The 16,463-nt window shown below is 39.9% G+C and overlaps 1 pseudogene; it reads right to left on the minus strand.

Annotated features, from left to right (window-relative positions):
* Positions 1 to 12,977: 12,977 nt before the first annotated feature.
* Positions 12,978 to 15,664, minus strand: LOC149008481 (putative pectate lyase 12; annotated as a pseudogene).
* Between the last annotated feature and the right edge of the window lie 799 nt (positions 15,665 to 16,463).

Below are 16,463 nucleotides of genomic sequence, written 5' to 3' on the forward strand. Positions count from 1 at the left end.
AGCAGGAGGATCTTCCTCCAGTTGTCACATCCCCCCAACCGGTACTGTGAAATCTAGCCCAAACCTAGCCAGGACTGTCACATCCACCCAGCCGGTACCCTATCTGGCATACTCGAGTATGTGATCCACAGTCCAAGGATCGAGCATCGAGGGACCATGCCTCCCACATACGCGATAACACAATCATGAACAAAGATAATCAAGATAAAAGCAATAAATAACAGATATCATGAATAAAATATGAACAGATAATCAGAGTGCGGAAATAATTGATACCAAGTGTTTAAGTATGATTATAAGAAAGAGAAAATGAGCGGAAGTCACTCTCTCAATGGTAGCGGAAAAAGTAGTAAAATCAAGTTAAGTTACAATCCTACATTTAAAAAGTAACTCAAAGAAAGTTAATCACATATCCCAATGTTTAACAAAACCCAGGGGAATGGGGGCACTAAGCAAGGGTTTCTTCTATTTTAAAAATTATATCTTCATAAGTGTGGACGAAGAAAGCCCAGCACGGCCGCTCCCTCACCACGGTGGGGCTAACCCTGGTATGCAGTGTAATCCTCCTCGGCACCATAACCCTGATCTTCATGGTAGCTACCACCCGGAGGGTAGTATGTGGAATCATAGTCTATCTCATAGGGTGCACCATTGGAGTCTTCAACACCTGCGGGATAATCTAACAAACATTTGCACAAAAGGAATGAGTTCAAAAGAACTCAGCAAGGCAATTATTCTATAATTCATAACCATATAAGTACAAATCATAACATGATGTAATATGATATGAAACACATGATGCAAGTATGATTCTAACTTTATGAATGCTGGTCTCTATGGTAGACATGCTTTAAGTCATCGCACCATACTTCTTTGGATAGGTCGCACTCACACACACCCTCAACCATTTAAGATATCTTGGGTTGCCGGTTGGTAATGGGTCCTGCATCCCTCTCGGACAATCCATGGCTGAGGTTTCGGTCACCACTCTCTCACATCACCATTTGGTCTAAGTATTGGCGCATGTCAAGGTAAAGCCTAACCCAATGCAAGTCATCTACTCAGTCGTATCAAGTCAGATCATGATACGTCCATTCCTCCTCAACCATTTAAGATATCTTGGATTCCTTTATGGTATCCTTCACACTAGAGTCGGCGTATTCCTCTCAGATTACGGGAAGCTCTCACGTCCCCTCATGGATCATTTCACAAGTCTTGAGTGCTCGTGAGCCCAAGTCTAGCCATTTACAACCCTACCAATAAATGGTTCCCACAAGGTGATTCATGACCTCTCACGGATCATTTCACCGGTCTTGAGTGCCCACAAATCCCCACTGCTACCATTGGTCGTTCGGTCTCAATACCCTTCCGATTTGGGTCTAACATGATAAGGACATCCTAGCCATAAATTCTCTTGGTCCATTCACATGATAAGAAAACATGCCATGTTGTCTCAGTCTTATTGCCCCAAAGTTCACTATATAGATATTGTCTTCACCAATTACGATATAACAAAATTAACTGGTAGGGGTGCAAGTTTGGCCCTGGCAACCCTGACCTGCCCTAAGCCCGCTCTGAGCTAGAATAAGGCTTGGGCTAAAGATTTTGGGCCTAAGGGCGGGTTAGGGCCAAAATATTCTGGACGTAAACTAGGGCCAAGGGTGGGCCTGGGATTACTCTTTGGCCCACCCATCCCATCTTGGCCCATCCCTATTTTTGGCCATAATTATGGCCTTAATTTTGGCCCTGATCTTGGCCCTAATTATGGCCCTAATCTTGGCCCTAATTCTTGCCATGATCTAGGCCCATGGTTTTGGCCCTGATCTTGGCCCTGATTTGAATATGGACCCTCCACCTAAATGAAGAGGAATTAATTATAATCCACATGGGTGAATACTTGCGCATGTCAATTTTTAACAACATGTTCAAGTTTTGTAGAAAATTAAGGACTCATCAATCGTATTGGTCATCCACAAATAGTAGATGGGAAGCTCTCATGTCCCCTCATGGATCATTTCACCGGTCTTGAGTGCTCTTGAGCCCAAGTCTAGCCAATTGCAACCCTACCAATAAATGGCTCCCACAAGGTGATTCATGACCTCTCACGGATCATTTCACCGGTCTTGAGTGCCTACAAATCCCCACTGCTACCATTGGTCGTTCGGTCTCAATACCCTTCCGATTTGGGTCTGACATGATAAGGACATCCTAGCCATAAATTCTCTTGGTCCATTCACATGATAAGAAAACATGCCATGTTGTCTCAGTCTTATTGCCCCAAAGTTCACTATATAGATACTGTCTTCACCAATTACGATATAACAAAATTAACTGGTAGGGGTGCAAGTTTGGCCCTGACAACCCTGACCTGCCCTAAGCCCGCTCTGAGCTCGAATAGGGCTTGGGCTAAAGATTTTGGGCCTAAGGGCGGGTTAGGGCCAAAATATTCTGGACCTAAACTAGGGCCAAGGGTGGGCCTAGGATTACTCTCTGGTCCACCCATCCCATCTCGGCCCATCCCTATTTTTGGCCATAATTATGGCCTTAATTTTGGCCCTGATCTTGGCTCTGATTATGGCCCTAATCTTGGCCCTGATCTAGGCCCATGGTTTTGGCCCTGATCCTGACCCTGATTTGAATATGGACCCTCCACCTATATGAAGAGGAATTAATTATAATCCACATGGGTGAATACTTGAGCATGTCAATTTTTAACAACATGTTCAAGTTTTGTAGAAAATTAAGGACTCATCAACCGTATTGGTCATCCACAAATAGTAGATGGGAAGCTCTCACGTCCCCTCATGGATCATTTCACCGGTCTTGAGTGCTCGTGAGCCCAAGTCTAGCCAATTGCAACCCTACCAATAAATGGCTCCCACAAGGTGATTCATGACCTCTCACGGATCATTTCACCGGTCTTGAGTGCCTACAAATCCCCACTGCTACCATTGGTCGTTCAATCTCAATACCCTTCCGATTTGGGTCTGACACGACAAGGACATTCTAGCCATACTACTAGACAATCCAATGTATGTCATCCAATAATCCGGGAAAGTGTCGATGGGAACCTTCGGAGAACATCCCATACTATTCCCTCCGATGCCCAAGGACAGAAGCTTCAATAGGACACTCCCCAATCCCAAGTTATACCTAAGCAATCACATACTCAAGTCCATCATATCGCTTACATTTGACACATCATCATGATAGAAGTTAAATCATAACATCGAAATGGTCTATCATTTATACAAGTAGCAAGAATAATAAATCATTATAAAATGAGTATATGAAATCACAATACTACAGTTCTAAAACATGTACAACAGTCCTATGATATTCAAAAGCAATTAAGACGCTATGTTCACTAAGTTATGAGCATCAAGACATAAGTACATAGCCTATGTATTTATGGCGATAACCATCCTTACCTTAAGTTGAGTTGATGACGATTCAAGAGTCACAAAGGAATGATCCAATAAAAGTGTTAAGACCCTAAACAAACATAAATAAGAGATTAGAGAAGAAATCAGGAAGATCGGAGGTCGAACGGGTCAAAACTGGTTGAAGTTGCAGTCAGCAACAAGTTTGGTCGATGCTCTTGGTCGATGGCATCGACCAAGGAGGATCGGCTAAGACAGTCTCGGGGCTGCATATTGGATTTTGGGGGTTTTGGTTCGAAATCGGTCTTCCGGGGCTCGGATCGATCCAGAACTTGGAGGGATGCTTAAGAACAATATAAGAACACTACAAATCAAGAAATTAACACAATCTAAAGGTCTAAATAGAAAGCCCAAATTGAACTACTAAGTTCAATAGACAAGAATCATAGCATGGATTGAAATTAATTGCATTTGCATTGGAAAGGCATGAGTTAGCTAGGGGAACTTATAGGAATTTGGTTAGAATCATATGCTAGTAATAAACATAGACATAGCACACTATATACCTCAGTTTTGGGACAAGAAAGCATGAAGTTAAGAAGACGATCAAAGGAATTCATATGCAAGGTTTGAAATGAGAGCATGGCACCAATGGGCAAGGGAGAGGATCATAGGTTAAGCAAGAATGAACACTTGGAGTGATGGTTGCAAGGTTGTAGCATCAACTCCAAGGTCTCATCAGCAAGAAGAGGAATAGAAAATGATAGAAAAGGATAGAATAGAGAGTGGGAGTGATGAATCATACCTTGTAGTTGTTGATGGAGACAAGGAACAATGATTGACAATGATTTGGGTGGAATCTTCTTCACCAATGCCAAGGAGGTGCTTTGGGAAGCTCTCCCCACGTTCTCAGGAGTGGTAATGATTAGAATAGGGCTCAAAACACAAGGCTAGCATAAATAGGATAGGGAATATTCCAAAGAATCATTAACTTCGAGTCTGGGAAACTTTGGTCAATGCTCTTGGTTGATGGCATCGACCAAGGAGGATCGACCAAGACAGGTTTCAACAGAAAATCCAGAAATAGTTCAGCAACTTTGGACATGGATTTGGAGGGCTATATAGGGTCAAATTATGTGGGGTTTTCTTCTACAAGTCAATCAATAAGTCTAGTTTCAAGAAATACCTTGGGATTGTTCATGAGATTCCATTAGGTACTTCAACGAATTCACTCTTCTTCAATGTGCAGATTCTCACTAAACACCGACAATGTACTCAAGTAAGGGGTATCATCGTCAATGTCCATGGGCTCGGACTCCGACTCAAAATTATCAATCAAAAGGGTCCACAAGTCTCTTATACCACCGCTTCAGGTCTTCCGGCCTATAAACAAAAATGGATCCGGGTTAGGGTCAGGGTTAGGATAGGGTTGGATTTTACAAGGACACCCTATTTGTTTTGGGTTAAAGAAAGACTTGTTTAATGTAAGACCTTGAAGTTGGACCTTGATTTCAATGTTGCTATCTTTGAAATCCTTAGGAGGTCATGTCCGACCTTTTCCTTAGGGTAGATCCAATGTCCCGAAGTGAAAGAAGAAGTCCTTGTGGGCCCTCTTTATGGAAGACATGGTGTTTGACCCGAAACCCATGGATTTTGATGATGGTGCTCCACATTGGGAAGCATTGTCAGTGTCTGTTAAGAAACTGCGCATCGAAGAGGGGTGAATTATTTAAAGTACCTAATGAATTCCCGTGCACGATCCGAAGGTATTTCCTGAAATTAGACTTCTTGATTGACTTGTAGGAGAAAACCCCACTCAACTTGACCCCGTATAGCCCTCCAAATCCCTACCCAAAGTTATTGATCTATGTTTAGCCAATCTTGCTTGGTTGATCCTCTTTGGTCGATCCCATCAACCAAGCAGTCTGCTGCATTTTTAAGCCCAAGGATTTTGGGTTTTTTGGTCATTTTGGGTTCTATTTAAAGGGGACTTCGTGGTTTTCACCCCATTCTATTGTTGGGACTCTCTTGGAATGTGGGAAAGCTCCTCTTAGGCTCCTCCTTGGCTTGGGTGATGATCTTCTACAAGAATCATAGTCTCTCTTCTCAAATCTCTTCCCCAAGGTATGATTTCTCTCCCTTGCTCTCTATTTTACTCTACCCTCTTCTTCTCCTTGCTGTTGTAACCATGGAATTGGTGCTGCAACCTTGCAAACACCACTTCATGTGTTTCCCCTTTTCATTTGCTTAAACCCCTCTCAACCATTGATGTTATGCTCCCCATTTCGATTCTTATCTATACATTTCCATCATTCTCTTCATTGCAACATGATTTCAGCTCTTAAACTGAATTGTATAGCATGCTAAATCTATTTTCTATGCTAGCATATGATTCTAATCCATTCCCATAGCTAATCCCTCCATTTTTATTGCTTCTTCATTTGATTTCACTTCATGCTATGTTCTTGTATTTAGAACATAGGGTTTCAAATTAGGGGTTTTCAATAGGGCCATTAGATTGTGTTAATTCTTTTTGTATAGTGTCCTTATATTGTTATTAATCATCCCTCCAAGTTTCGGATCGATCCGAGCGCCGGAAGACCGATTTCGGATCAAATCACCAAAATACACCTTGCAGCCTGATACTGTTCCTTGGTGGATCCTGCTGGTCGATCCCATCAATCAAGCATGCTGCTGAACTTTGTTTTTCGCCATTTTGACCCGTTCGACCTCCGATTTTCCCGATTTCTTCTCTAATCTTTCATCTATGTTTGTCTAGGGTCTTAATACCATCTTTGGATCATTCTCTTGAGATTATTGGATTATCATCATTGCGACTCGAGGTAAGGACGGTTATCGCCATAAATACATAGGCTATGTGATTATGTCTTGATGTTCATAACTTAGTGAACATAGTTTCTTTATTACTTTTGGACATCATAGGACTGCTATACATGCTTTAGAACAGTAGTATTGTGTTTATATATATTCTTGTTATAATGATTTGTCATTCTTGTTACTTATATATATGATGAATCATTGCGATATTATGATTTAACTTCTATTATGATGATGTTTCATTTGTGTATGGTATGATGGACTTGAGCATGTGATTGCTTAGGTATAATTTGGGATTGGGGAGTGCCCTACTGGTACTTCTGTCCTTGGACATCGGAGAGAATAGTATGGGATGTTCTCCGAAGATGCCCGTCGACGCTTTCCCGAATTATTGGATGACATACATAGGACTTGTCTAGTGGTCTTTAGCTAGGATGTCCCTGTCGTATCAGACCCGAATCAGAAGGGCATTGAGACCGAATGACCCGTGGTAGTGTATGGTTTGATGGGCACTCAAGACCGGTATCCAACTCGTGAGAGGACATAAACCATACTACGGATACCCGAAAGGGGCCATTTATTGGTAGGGTTGCAAATAGCTAGACTTGGGCTCACGGGAGCTCGAGACCGGTGAGTCATATCCGTGAGAGGACGTGAGAGCTTCCTGTCTATTATTTGTGGATGACCAATAGGGTTGATGAGTCCGGTGAGTAATATCCGTGACTTTAGTGTGAAGGATACCGGAAAGGATCCAAGATATCTTAAATGGTTGAGGAGGAATGGATGTATCCGGATATGACTTGATACGACTGAGTAGATGACTTGCATTGGGCTAGGTTTTACCTTGACATGCGCCAATACTTAGACCAAATGGTGATGTGAGAGAGCGGTAACCGAAACCCCAGCCATGTATTGTCCGAGAGGGATGCAGGACCCAATTTCCCCTCGGTGTTGAGTGACTGAGACTTACCTAAATAAGTATGGTGCTATGACTTAAGGCATGTCTACCATAGAGACCAGCATACATAGAGTTAGAATCATAATTGCATCATGTGTTTCATATCATATTGCATCATGTTATGTTTTGTATCATATGGCTTATGTTTTATGGAATAACTGCCTTGCCGAGTTCTTTTGAACTCACTCCTTTTTGCAACACATTTTGTTAGCTCTTCCTGCAAGTACTACTGTTGACTATGATGGTCAACACTCTGAAGACCAAGTTGGTGACTCACATGATACTAGTTATGGTGACTAAGTTGATGAAGACTATCAGTACGAGATTGGTACTTATCTGGAGCAATCCGGCTTTTACACTTGTGTGACAACGATGGGATATCGTCCTATTCTCTTTGACCTTTTATTTGATTCGTTGAGATTGTATTTTAGTTGTTCCCTTTTTATTTGGGAACCGGTTGTAACCCTTATTTTTATTCAATCTACCTTCCGCTTTTGTTGTAGAGGGAATTTCCACCTCAGTTTTGCATGTTGACTATGTATTTTATTGGTATCTTTTTCGCACTCTGATGTTCTTTTGTGATCCTTCTGAGGTCCTTTCTTGACTTTATTATTAAAGTAATTGAATACAAAGATTTGTTCTTGCTTTTGATTATATTATTGTGCTAAGTGGCCATGATCGTTCCTAAACTTGATCGGCGGGACCGTGAATCACTCCCCGGGTAATCCAGATAGGGTACCTCCTTGGGGGATTATAGGGTGGATGTGACAGGTACCCTAACTGCAATTCTCAGAGGTGTGATCCACATCCCGGAAGATCAGTTCAAGGCAATCATACTCCCACATAGCACAATAATATATCCAAGAGTAAGGAATAATCATTGTATAACTATTATTAAGGAAAACAAACAAAGAAGGATCTCAAGATAGATTACAACAAATATCATAGTGTGGAATAAAAGATACCAACAAATAAATCAAGTATAGAGTATAACTGAAATAACTCTATAGTCAAAGTGGAAAGGTAGATCAAACTCTAATGTATTACAACCGGATAAAATAAAGGAATAAAGAAGTCTAATAATCAATCTAAGTCTTCCATTGGTTCTTCCTCTTCTTCCTCTTCTTCGACCATCACCTTTTTCACCTTGGGCTTATACACTTGCAACTTAGGATCGGCATCTAGCTCACCTTCCCAACGACGAACAAGATGATGTCTACTACTATGAATAGGTGCCATCATAGTAGTCCATACCAATGTTTGGGTCTTGCAACTGGTCACAAACTTCTCCCCCTATGTCCGTAGCTACATCATATATGGAAGGGTCCTCCACATAGCAGCTCGGGATCTCTTCCAAACCTGCATAGTCATTTAACAAGCATTGTTCCCGAAGGGTGAGCTCAAAAGAACTCAACGAGTAGTTCAATCAGAAATAACAACTACAAATAGTTCAGAATAAGCATGATGCAATATGATATCAGACAGTAATGCAAGTATGCTTATAACTCTATATACGCTAGTCTCTAGTGGTAGACACGCATTAAGATAGAACACCATACTCCTCTAGGCAATTTAAGTCACTCTCCCTCACCGCTCTTAAGCACATTATTGGGGTTCTCCGCAGCTGGGTCAGGGCATCCATCTCAGACATTCCATGGTTGGGGTTTTGGTCTCCACTCTCTCACTCCACCATTGGTACAAGTATTGACGCGTGTCAGGGTTATTCCTAGCCCAATGCAAGTCATCTATTGAGTCATATCAATCTCGGAGTCGGATACTTTCCTTTGGTGCCCTAGATAGTCTGTTCCGGTATCTTTACCTCCTTTCCGTTCCTAGGCAGTCCATTCCAATATCTCCCTCCATAGAGTCATCGTATCCTATGGCACCAACCAACTAGGACTATGGACTTTTGACCCTATTGATCATCCACATATAATAAATGGCAAAATCTCATGTCCTCTCACGGGTTGTCTATTGATCTTGAGCGTGAACCCAGGTTTATTATGTGTGACCCTACCAATGGATGGCCCCACACTGTTATTATGTCCTCTCACAAATAGGATACCGGTCTTGAGCCTCCATAATCCCCATTGCTACCACAGATCACTCGGCATCAATTCTCTCGCTGATAGGGTGAGATATGATGGGGTTTCCTAGCCAAACACATCTAGATATGTCCTAGGTATGACATCCAGTAATTGCGGAAAGCGCCTAGGGACAACATGGGAAAGCGTCCACACCACCTCCACTGCAAGGAAGGAAGTTTTGGCTAAATTTCACCGAAATTCACTCAGTTCCAAACGTAGCAAACCAAAATCAGCGGCAAAAACAACATTTACCAAATATCGCCGGAAAATCGGTGATTTTTTCGCCATTTTCCGTAGAACCGGCGAAATCTAGGCAAAAATGCTGAAATTTCGCTAGAAATTTCACCAGATGTCTCTTTCTTTCATTCGAATCATCTCCATCTCCCCTAATTTCTGTTACCTAACAGATTATAGAAGAACCTTTTTGTGTTTTCAATTTTTTTGATCAAGAAGAAGTGCAAGAAAATGGCTCTAGTCGCACCAAGCCCTAAAAAAATCGAGAAGATTGAAGCAGCTGAAGAAACCCCTGTATTTTGATCAAGAAGAAGAAGAAGAAGAAAAGATGGCTTAAAGTATGATCGCACCAAAGCCCTAACTGCTACTTTCTAATCACCGGCTATTTTCTTCTCTTATCTTGTTGCTTTATTCCACTGATTAAATTGGTCCACCGTCACCAAACGAACTCTTCTTGCCTAGCTCCATCGTGAACTTCATCTCTGCACTCGTTGCTTCAAAATTTTGCCTGTAAACAGTGAAGAAACTGATGACTGCATCTCTGCGGTAGCTCATAAATCAAAAGTTGTTCTTTCACTTTTCATGCTTGGAAACTTAAAATATCTATTTTAAAGATTTAAACCTCTTTTACACAAAACGCCAAATGCATAAAGTGAATAATGATGTCAGTCTGTAACCTATTTAATATTTTAATCAAGTGCAAAACGTCAAATAGATAAAGTGAATGATGTAACCCATTTAATATTTTAATAATACATGTGCAGAAGACTCGTCTTATTTGTTGAGGCGTGAAAGTCACCGTCCTTAATGAATATTTCGGCCCCTCGATCTTTGATTCGATGCTACTAGGTCTCAACCGAATAACCTCCAGGATTCAACACCAATAGCCCCTTGAATCCAAGCACAAGATCAAACGAACTCCTGGAATAGCAGAGACACTCTCTTGATCAAACAGGAGAAAAGAAATGGAAAAGATAGAAGCATTTTGAAGTCAATAAGAGTGGAGAACATTCAGTGATTTATCTTAGCAACAAACCCCTCTATTTATATGGTAGTGCCCACCACGGTCATAATCTTTACATGGCAATGGCACTTGATTGTTTAATCTTTAATAGAAATAACCTCTGATTAAATAATCACAATTAGCAAGAATCTTGATTGAACAATCACAATTGACAAGAATCTTTGATGGCAATAAACTTTTAATTGCAATAAACTTTAATGGTAATAAGTCAAAACGGTAATCTTTGATAAAATGGTAATGATCTCTAATGGAAACCAACTTTTATTGAAACAAACATGGAGTAATCTTTGATGGTAATAAGAAAATGGTAAAGTATCTCAGTTGCACACATCTCACATTAATAAAAGGAATAATAAAGTTGGTGAGAATATATTAGTCAAGAAATGAATGGATAATTAAAAGTTGATGGAGATGTAATTTTGTACTTAAAGGTTGGTGAGATAAAAGGCAGTCAAATCTTTCCTAATAAGCTTGACAACACATCTTCCATCACTAATAGAAACCATTTTGAATTTTAAATTCAAGAGCACTTGACAACACATCTTCCATCACTAATAGAAACCATTTTGAATTTTAAATTCAAGAGCACAAAGAAATCTTTCAAATTTAGGAGATATCCTCCAACACCTCTTCCAATAAGTTTTTCAATAAATTGAAAGCCGTATTTTTCTCTTTTACTCCCGATCCCGGTTGTTCTCTTAGGATTCCATTTCTTATTAAGGAAGTCCCATCTAGACTATGGAGAAACCTAACATAGTCGATCAAGGAGATTGTTCGATGGCTGATCCTTTTGCCGCATTCCCATCTCAATACTGATAATGTTAAATTTTTACCCAAAAAAGAAAAAAAAATAGCATTAGAATGAATATCAAGAAATCATGAACAAATTTTGAAACAAATTTAAGGAAGGAACGAAGAGATTGAATGTGGTTCACACTCCAACGCAATATGTTATCTCAATGGGCAAGAAATTTTAATATGAATTAAAGAGATTGCAATTAAGTTCTCAACTCAAATCGTCATAACGACATTATAAAACTCTCACCCAAGACCCTAAGTCGGAAATTTCAAATCTCATAATGACCTATTCAATCTTAGAATACATATTTATATATTTTAATAAGGTAAATAGGATGATCTATTGGCCTATGCAAATCCTTTGCTTCCATCACAGATCTCATGAATGGATCATTTTGGTCGTCAATCAAAATATGTCATTGCAGATCGATCTTCAAAATTGAGTAAAAGAACTTACATCACAATGTAACAATTAATTTATAATTCCTATTATGAAACAAAAAATGATTTCCAATATGATAGATTTCAATTAATAAATTAACTATTGATGCATCCAAAATCTGCTCAGCCCTTAGATCTCCTGAGAATGACCTGCAAAACAAAGCATCAGATGTGGCCCAACCGCTGGGATCGGGAGTCCACCTCCGAAGGCTAAATCAGTTGATGAACTTAATCACAAAGGGCTCTGCTAGAGCACAGAGCTAAGGAATGAATAACAATGATACAATTCAAATAGTAAGCATCTGAGTGTTTTCGTCCGTCTCTACCTTGTGGGTAGGTGATGTCTTATATAGAGTGTACCTTCGAATCTTCTTCGTTGGATGTATTTGAGCCTTCTTCGGATAGTCGTTGGATCTTAATAGATAGATCCGTTGAGTGATAGACTTCTATTAGTTTGGACTAGTAGATGACTCCTAGGATAACCCGATTGTTATCTGGTGGTTATCCGTATGATAGCGATGAGTGACAGCCGCCGAATTCTGCTAGCCGTCATTAGGTTGATTAACCTATTCCAAAAGTATCGGATTAGGGCGTGCTTGTGGCTGATTTAGTTTTCTTCTTCAGCAAGCTACCTCATGGACCCGGCTCGCTCGGAAGCGAGTTGATTCCCTTCGTCCCGACCGGAGTCGAGGGTCGAACCAAGAATGAACCAAGCTCGATCATATTTTCTCCATATCAACTACCACAACCAAAAACTAGATTAAGTGTTCGGTAAATATTTTCCATACATGAGGAACTCTTTAAAAATCCATAAGAATCATGCGATACAAACATAAACATGACACAATACAAAGATAAGGAAAGTTTTAGAGAAAATGGAAGGTGACAATAATCCAGCATTGCTGGTATAAACCGTTCCTCCACCAACAAATGGTCCCCCATCCACTCCTGTTGCTGCTCCAGTACCCGGCCCGGTGCTGGTTCCCGTACTGATACCGGTTCCGGGCACGGGTACACCACCACCGATGGGAGTTGAAGTGGTGTGACTTGATATTACACCAGCATTCATGGTTAACTGATCAATCATCATAGGAGACTTGGGTTCAGTACTAGATGCTAATGCAAACTTAACCGCAGCTCCATCTCCTGAAGACACAAAGAAGGCTCCATTAACCATCATATCCCCTTCAGATCTCCAGTCCCACTTCAGCCATTCACTTTCTCCAGTGTCCAATCTCTTCGTCACCTCTTTTGCATTCGAATTTGTGGGTGCTGTGTATCGGTTACCTTGACTGTTTATAGTTGGATTTGCACTTCCCCCAACAGCATACATCCCCCATTCAGTGTAATCGTTATTGACCACATGAAAGTAACCATGCCTGCATCTTGGCATTCTCTGCTCTAATCCATCACCAAAATGGTTCAATGCCACTGTCACTTGCATCCCTGAATCCTCAGTGAAGTCGTCACTGTGTCCCAAAAGCATCACCTGTTTGGAAAAAAGTTTCTTTGGTTAGGGATCCTGCCATGCACACACACTTGATACTCACAGCGACTGTTTGGAAATAGTTTTGAACCCTTGACCTCATACCTTAAAGTGTCCATATTTTGCCAACCGAGAGGTTGGTAGTGACTTAAGGGCCTATTTGGTTACATGAGTCTGGAGATTTCAAATCTATAGATTTCAAATCTATGGAGTTATAATTTATAAAATTAGACGTTTGGTTGTGGAATGAAATCTGTGGATTCATCCTAAAAAACTATTTGATCGACGTGATTTTTGTGGATGTGCAAATGTATAGCTTTTTTGAAATCTCTGGATTTCACCTCTTACCCATAAATCTACAGATTCACGTTTTTAGTGTAAAAAGGTGAATCTCTAGATTTCATGAATCTAGAGATTTTTACAACCAAACGGGTATAATTCTCAGATTCAAATCCTGGATTCATATAACCAAGTAGGCCCTAAAAGATTGTCCACTAGTTTTTTTATGGAGAACAAATTACATATACCCCCCTGAGTTTGTATACTATTGCTTACACTCCTGAGATGTGTATACATAATATTTTGGGATAATTATTGATGCCTCCTATACAATAGCTTAATTACCATATTATCTCTTTTACTTTTGAAAATTACTAATTAAACCATAGACTTTGCCAGAAATTAATGGTGCCCCTCCCATTAAGCTTTGTTAGTTAGCTCATGCCACTACATTTTTGTATTTTTCAAAAATTCTAAAATAATCAAGCAATTTGTTATTATCAAGGGACAATTACTGACACCTCCTTGTACTATAGTTTAATTACTAATTGAACCATACTCTTTATGAAATTACTATTGCCCCTTGCTTTTAACAGTGTATTCAAACTATTATGGTTGGGTATGCAATGTCCATTTTATGTTGGCATAAATGTAGCTGAATGGCTGTGTAAATAAATCCTACCATTAAATGTATTGATTTAAATCTGAACCGTTTATGATGGACGACTCAGATTTAATTCCACCAAATTTAATGGTAGGATTTCTAGAATCGTTCAGCCAAGCAATTTACACGGCCGTTCAGCCACCACCTTCCCATTTATATTTTACTAGAATTAAGAAGCCAAAAACGATATTACATTCAAATAGAAAAATCATATGGATAACCAAATTTACCCTTGTATTCTAGTCATTTTGGTTTCAAAGGGTCAAATCTTCATACGATGAGATAAAGGGTAAACAAGTATTAACATATTTTAGGGTTATTGAATAATATAAAGATGCCACATCATCAATTAACTAACTAAAGATAGAAAATACTCAAAAGAGTCAGTAAGTTGAGGCAAAATCTAAAGTTGGGATACTAATTTAAAAAAGTACAAAAGAAAAGATACTAACTAACTTATAGTACAAAGGGGCATCAATAGTTCGTTAAAGGATAAAATAAACATCACAAATTCAACCTTTAAAAACCTCTTAAGTCTTACACTATTAAAAGTAAAGGGTTAATAAAAGTAAAGGGTCAACCGTAATTTTCTAAAGATGGGTTCGATTAATAATTCAGCTATAAGTAAAAGGGACATCAGTAATTATCCCTCATAGTAAGGGGTATATTTGTAGTTTGTCTTTTCTTTTTCTGGTAACTGACTTCGAAGGAAAATTTCTATCTACCATTAAAAAAATTCAGATTACCTTGTCATGGTGTGAGAAATAGTTGTTCGAAATTGTAATACCGGTAGAGCCGTGAGTGACATCGATGAGCCCATCACTGCACCTAGAGAGACTGCAATGGTCGACCCAAATCCTATTTGATCCTTTAATGGTGATTCCATCACCGTCAGATTTTGCCGGTACACAGTCATGGATGTGGATATTGTGGATGATCACATTGCTAACTTGCTCAACGATGAGGCACCCACCACCAACTATATGAACATTGGCACCACGGCCATCGATGGTCTTGAAGCTAGTCATCAAAAGCTTATCTTCAAGTCTTATCGTCATATCGCCAGAGAAGATGATCCACAGAGGCTGATTCAAGGAAACACCATAACGAAGCGTCCCTGGTTTTGAGGCATCAGAAGAGTCAGTGACAATGTAGGTTGCACCGGCCTTGCCGCCCATTGCATCGCGGCCAAAACCAAGGCCACAATCAGCTAAATGCTGCCGGTTTGATTCCCAGTTGGTGTCGCACCGCCAGCAGTCGTCAATGGGGTTTCCGGTTGGGCACACAACTGTCTGATCCTTCTCATAGATACCCGTAAGTTGCCTTCTTGAAAGAGACTCCTCAACCTTCCATTGAACCTCTTGAGCAATTACTTCAGGGTCTGGCTGTTCATGAAGAAGAGTGAGGTTAAAGGTTGCACTCGTAAGAGAAGAAACAAAGCTTAGAAAGCAGATGAAGAGAATGTAGAGCATTTTGATTTTGATGGCGGAGGTTTATTGAACCAAGTGCCTATATTTATATATAGTAACAGCACTTGATTTTAATTTGTTGCTTCATGTTTAGGAGTTTAAGTTTCTGGGTTTTAGGTTACTTTAGCAGCTTAGAATAGATTGGGGCGGTGGAGATGGAGACACCACGAGTGGATAGCAAAAGAATCTGAGTCTTTCAAGAGTATCTCTCATGGCAATACATTCTTGTCGTGCATCCTAATCTATCATCCAAAAGGTTAGAAATCTTTTAGGATAAGTTCTGATGAGACTTGTGATTTGTGTGTTGGACAAGTGATTACTTGTTTGATGTTTGATTAGAGGTTCAAGGTATGAATAGATTTTTTATTCAATATGTTTGACTATCTCAAATATTCATATGGAGTTCCAGTGAATTTGAACCCTTTACTCACACTGCTAGAGAATTGTGTTTCTTTTACAGTCTCTCTATGGGATTTTTATTTGCGGCAGCGGGAGCAGCCTGCTGCCGATTATCAAGATCTTGACACGTGTATTAATGTCAATCCAACAGTTTAGATTTAAAGTATAGGGATTTAATTGTAAATATAACATTTTATTTTTACATTCAAGGTTTTAGAAGTTTGTAAATTTACGAAATAAAACCCTTAGACTACCCAACTCCGTTCTCATTTCGTCCTTGCTGACGTAACGTGTCTCTGGTGACTGAAATCATCCGGCAACGGTGCCGAAAAACAGCAGGAGGCAGCTCCCGCTTCTGCAAATAAAAATCGAGGAGTAGCTGAGCTTGCTTTCTCAACGGTAA

Source organism: Hakea prostrata, chromosome 8 (assembly GCF_041222555.1).
Source record: "Hakea prostrata isolate BN-2017 chromosome 8, UWA_Hpros_2, whole genome shotgun sequence".
Taxonomy (NCBI): domain Eukaryota; kingdom Viridiplantae; phylum Streptophyta; class Magnoliopsida; order Proteales; family Proteaceae; genus Hakea; species Hakea prostrata.